Raw genomic sequence first — 6,432 nt, forward strand, 5'->3', positions numbered from 1 at the left:
CAAACACTCTTTTCCAACAGCACAAGAGGCGACTCTACACATGGACATCACCAGATGGTCAATATCGAAATCAGATTGATTATGTCCTTTGCAGCCAAAGATGGAGAAGCTTCATACACTCAGTAAAAACAATACCTGGAGCTGACTGTGGCTCAGATCATGAGCTGCTTCTTGCAAAATTTCGGCTTAAATTGAAGAACGTCGGGAAAACCACTAAACCGTTCAGGTATGACCTCAATCATATCCCTGATGAATATACAGTGGAGGTGAGGAATAGATTTCAGGGATTAGACCTGATAGACAGAGTGCCTGAGGAACTATGGACAGAGGTCCGTAACATTGTTCAGGAGGCAGCAACGAAATCCATCCCAAAGAAAAAGAAATGCAAGAAAGCAAAGTGGCTGTCTGAGGAGGCTTTACAAGTAGCTCACGAAAGAAGGGAAGCGAAAAGCAAGGGAGAAAGGGGAAGATATACCCAACTGAATGCAGAGTTCCAGAGAATAGCAAGGAGAGACAAGAAGGCCTTCTTAAATGAACAATGCAAAGAAATCAAGGAAAACAACAGAATGGGAAAGACTAGAGATCTCTTCAAGAAAATTGGAGATCTCAAGGGAACGTTTTGTGCAGAGATGGGCATGATAAAGGACAAAGAAGGCAGGGACCTAACAGAAGCAGATGAGATTAAGAAGAGGTGGAAAGAATACACAGAAGAACTATACAGGAAAGATCTGAATGTCCCTGATAGCCATGATAGTGCGGTCACTGAACTTGAGCCGGACATCTTCGAGAGTGAAGTCAAGTGGGCCTTAGGAAGAATTAGTAACAATAAAGCTAGCGGAGATGACAGTATTCCAGCTGAGCTATTTAAAATCCTAAAAGATGATGCTGTTAAAGTGCTGCATTCAATATGCCAACAAATCTGGAACACTCAACAGTGGCCACAAGACTGGAAAAGGTCAGTTTACATTCCAACTCCAAAGAAGGGCAATGCCAAAGAGTGTTCAAACTACCGCACAATTGCGCTCATTTCACATGCCAGCAAGGTGATGCTCAAAATCCTACAAGCTAGGCTTCAGCAGTATGCGAACCGAGAACTGTTTGTCTGTTTCCCGCCTCCCAGCTGAGCAGAGCAGAGCAGAGCAAGCTGCTCCAGCTGGTCCAGGGACTACAGAAGCAGGCAAGCTCCCAGAGAGCGAGCGAACAGAGCGAGCGAACAGGGGGAGCAAACAGGAGTTGGCCAGGGGAGTTGCAGTGGTTGAAGAGACAAAGGAGACAAAGGAGACAGAGGCTAAGAGGTAAGTGGGTTGCAGGAAGCCCAGGGCGCTGCCCTTTATCCTTCTGACTGGCTGTGAGCTCACCAGGAGCTTCTGAGAGCTCCAACTGAATTGGAGGGGTGTGGCCTGAGTACTCCCAGCAGCTGACTGGGCGGGAAGCTTCAGTCTGTTTCCCGCCTCCCAGCTGAGCAGAGCAGAGCAGAGCAAGCTGCTCCAGCTGGTCCAGGGACTACAGAAGCAGGCAAGCTCCCAGAGAGCGAGCGAACAGAGTGAGTGGACAGGGGGAGCAAACAGGAGTTGGCCAGGGGAGTTCGGCAGGGGAGGTCAAGGGGGAGGCCCCTAACATTTTTTTTTAACTAACTTTTTCCCATTTATTTGTCTTGTAACACACACTTCCACACCAGTGGGACTCTGCTTTTAATCTCTACTGAGTAGAGGAGCAGGCACAGGCTAGTCTAGAACAATCACAAAGCTAGACACAAAAAGGGAAACGGGGCTATGGAAGGACAAAACTCCCCAGTGGTGGTGACCTGCAAGGTGTGTGCCATGTTTGTTTTCTTGCCTGAGAACAACATGGCCTACACCTGCAACAAGTGCAAGTTGATCACGCTGCTGGAGGAAAAAGTAAGTGGACTGGAGCGGCGACTGTCAACCCTCCGGGGAATAAGAGAACACGAAGAGTTCTTGGACAGAATGGGGGAACTACAGCAGCAAAGGGCAGACCAGAAGCTTGAAGAGCAACAGCAAGATGAGGCAGAAGTGGGAAATGCTGAGGAGAAGAAAAATGGAGTAGAGGATACTCCTTGGAAAACGGTGACAGTTAGGAGAAGAAGAACTAGACGCCACTCTGCACCAGTGGAAGCGGTGGAGCTGTGGAACCGATTCCAGGTACTTGCAGATGAGACTGGAGGACAGCCTGCAGAGGAAGAATCACAGGGGAACCTGCATGAGAGTGAGCAAGAGGCTAAAGGTCAGTCAAACAGAGGCGATGAAACCCAGGCCTACAAGAAGAAGAAGAGAAGAGTGGTAGTAGTGGGAGACTCCTTGCTGCGTGGGATCGAGACCCAAGTATGTCGTGAAGACCCGTGGACTCGCCAGGTATGTTGTCTCCCAGGAGGACAGATTAGAGACGTGACTGAAAGGTTGCCTGCACTCATAAAGCCCACTGACAGGTATCCCTTTCTTCTCATCCATGTGGGAACAAATGATACCGCCAAGCGGAGCTAAGAAGAGATCACGTCAGACTTTGAAGCTTTGGGAAGGAAACTCAAGAACTTTGGGGCCCAGATAGTTTTCTCATCCATCCTTCCAGTAGTTAGAAGAGGGATAGAAAGGGAACGAAAAATACTCCGGGTGAATGACTGGCTACGAAGGTGGTGCCGACGAGAGTGATTTGGATTCTGGGACCACGGGCTATACTTCCTGGAAGATGGGCTGTTGGCTAGGGATGGGTTGCACCTCACAAAGGCTGGGAAGAATGTGTTTGGCCACAGCATGAAGAACTTCATCAGGAGGGCTTTAAACTGAATCCTACGAGGAAGGGAGATGTAATGTTGGGGGTAACAATGGACGTAGGCGCATGCACTGCAATGGAGAGAACAGCGCTGATAGCGCCCAATAATAGTCTTCAGACACATGTAGGAAGAAAGCCAGACTATGAAGCACATGGTCTTCGATGTCTATATACTAATGCCCAGAGTATGGGAAACAAACAGAACGAACTTGAACTCTTAATACAGGAGGGAAATTATGACTTGATAGGTATAACTGAGACTTGGTGGGATGACTCTCATGACTGGAATACAGCAGTTGAAGGATATAACTTGTTCAAAAAGAACAGGAGGAACAGAAAGGGAGGCGGGGTTGCACTGTATGTGAAAAATACATATCTCTGCACAGAAATACAGGAGGAGGAGCTTGGTAGCCCCATCGAGAGCATCTGGGTTGAAATAAATGGAGCAAAGAATAAAAGGAACCTGGTGGTCGGAGTCTACTACCGGCCACCCAATCAAGGAGAAGCCAAGGATGAAACTTTTGAAAAGCAAATAGCCAATGTTTTAAGGAAGCATGATGTAGTAGTAATGGGGGACTTCAATTTCCCCGATATTTGTTGGGAGACAAATTCTGCAAAACATGGCCCCTCCAGGAAATTCCTGACTTGTGTGGCGGATAACTTCCTCCTACAGAAAGTAGAGGAAGGAACTAGAGGATCGGCTATCCTTGACTTGATCCTAACCAACAGAGATGACTTAGTGGATAAAGTAGCAGTTACAGGAACTCTGGGGGAAAGCGACCATGTTGTACTTGAGTTCTTGGTTCTAAGGGAAGCAAAAGCCGAGTGTAGTCAAACGCGTACCCTGGATTTTAGGAAAGCTGATTTTAATAAACTCAGAACAATGATCAGTAAGGTCCCATGGCAAACATTGCTAGCGAGAAAAGGAGTCCAAGATGGGTGGGAACTTTTAAAAAAGGAAATTCTCAAGGCACAATCACAAACAATTCCAACAAGAAGAAAAGGTGGAAGACAACAGAAGAAGCCAATGTGGCTTCACAAAAAGCTTAGGGATGACCTGAAAACAAAAAAGGACACATATAGGAAGTGGAAAGAAGGCCAAGTAACAAAGGAAGAGTACAGGCAGGTAGCACAGAATTGCAGGGATGGCGTCAGGAAGGCTAAAGCGGAGAACGAGGTGAGGTTAGCGAGGGATGCTAAAAACAACAAAAAGGCTTTCTTCAGCTACGTGCATAGTAAAAGGCAGAGGAAAGAAATGGTGGTTCAGCTATTAAATAAGGATGGCAAAATGATAACAGATGACAAAGAAAAGGCAGAGCTGCTCAATTCCTACTTTGGCTCAGTCTTCTCCCAAAAGAGGGTCTATGACCCCCCTGGCAAAGGCGAAGTACAGGCTGAAGGGGCAGGATTGCAGCTTGAGATCGACAGGCATATGGTCAAGGAACACCTCATTACTTTGAATGAGTTCAAATCTCCAGGGCCAGATGAACTGCATCCTAGAGTCATAAAGGAACTGGCAGAAGAACTCTCAGAACCGCTGTCTATTCTCTTTGAGAAATCATGGAGGACCGGGGAAGTGCCAGATGACTGGAGGAGGGCTAACGTTGTCCCTATCTTCAAAAAGGGTAAAAAGGAGGAACCTGGGAACTACAGACCAGTCAGTCTGACATCAATCCCTGGGAAAATTCTGGAGCAGATCATAAAGCAATCCATCTGGAAGCACCTTGACAACAATGCCGTGATTACTCGAAGCCAACATGGATTTGTCAAAAACAAGTCCTGCCAGACAAATCTGATCTCATTTTTTGATCAAGTCACCTCCCTTGTAGACCGTGGGAATGCTGTAGACATCATATACCTCGACTTCAGCAAAGCTTTCGACAAAGTGCCCCATGATATCCTGATGAGCAAACTTGCTCGAAGTGGGCTAGATGAAACAACGATCATGTGGATCCACAGTTGGCTACAGAATCGGACTCAAAGAGTGCTTATCAATGGGACCTTCTCAAGCTGGGGAGAGGTAATGAGTGGGGTACCGCAGGGCTCAGTCCTGGGCCCAGTGCTCTTCAACATTTTTATTAATGACTTGGAGGAGGAGGTGCAGGGAATGCTGATCAAATTTGCAGATGACACAAAATTGGGAGGGATAGCTAATACTTTGGAAGACAGAAACAAAATTCAAAGTGATCTGGATAGACTGGAGCGCTGGGCAGAAAACAACAGAATGGCATTTAATAGGGACAAATGCCAAGTTCTGCACCTAGGAAAAAGAAACCAAATGCACAGTTACAAGATGGGGGATACGTGGCTCAACCACACTACGAGCGAGAAGGATCTTGGAATTGTCGTCGATCACAAGCTGAATATGAGCCAACAATGTGATGTGGCTGCAAAAAAGGCAAATGCTATTTTGGGCTGCATTCATAGAAACATCGCTTCCAAATCCCGGGAAGTACTAGTTCCCCTCTACTCAGCACTGGTTAGGCCTCATCTGGAGTACTGTGTCCAGTTCTGGGCACCACACTTTAAGAAGGATGCAGACAAGCTGGAGAGGGTTCAAAGGAGGGCAACAAAGATGATCAGGGGACTGGAAACAAAGCCCTATGAAGAGAGACTGAAAGAACTGGGCATGTTTAGCCTTGAGAAGAGAAGACTGAGGGGAGATATGATAGCACTCTTCAAGTACTTGAAAGGTTGTCACAGAGAAGAAGGCCAGGATCTCTTCTTGATCATCCCAGAGTGCAGGACACGGAATAATGGGCTCAAGTTACAGGAAGCCAGATTCCGACTGAACATCAGGAAAAACTTCCTGAGTGTCAGAGCAATACGGCAATGGAACCAATTACCTGGGGAGGTGGTGGGCTCTCCCACACTGGAGGCCTTTAAGACGAGGCTGGACAGCCATTTGTCAGGGATGCTCTGACTTGGATTCCTGCATTGAGCAGGGGGTTGGACTCGATGGCCTTGTAGGCCCCTTCCAACCCTACTATTCTATGATTCTATGATTCTATGATTCTATGATTCTATGAACTACCAGAAGTACAAGCTGGGTTTCGAAGAGGCAGAGGAACTAGAGATCAAATCGCCAACATTTGCTGGATCATGGAGAAAGCAAGAGAATTCCAGAAAAACGTCTATTTCTGCTTCATTGACTACGCTAAAGCCTTTGATTGTGTGGATCACAACAAACTGTGGCAAATTCTTAAAGTGATGGGAGTACCAGACTACCTTACCTGTCTCCTAAGAAACCTGTACGAGGGTCAAGAAGGAACAGTAAGAACCAGACATGGAACAACCGATTGGTTCAAAATTGGGAAAGGAGTACGACAAGGCTGTATATTGTCACCCTGCTTATTTAACTTATATGCAGAGTACATCATGAAAAAAGCCAGGTTGGATGAATCAGAGGTCGGAATTAAGATTGCTGGGAGAATTATCAACAACCTCCGATATGCAGATGATACCACCCTAATGGCAGAAAGCAAAGAGGATCTCAAGAGCCTCTTGTTGAGGGTGAAAGAGGAGAGTGCAAAAGCTTGTTTGAAACTCAACATAAAAAAAACGAAGATCATGGCATCTGGCCCCATCACTTCCTGGCATATAGAAGGGGAAGAAGTGGAAGCAGTGACAGATTTTACTTTCTTG

The sequence above is a fragment of the Heloderma suspectum genome, chromosome 6 (genome assembly GCF_057233095.1).
Source record: "Heloderma suspectum isolate Gila_16-S chromosome 6, 16-S_ref, whole genome shotgun sequence".
In the NCBI taxonomy this organism is placed as follows: domain Eukaryota; kingdom Metazoa; phylum Chordata; class Lepidosauria; order Squamata; family Helodermatidae; genus Heloderma; species Heloderma suspectum.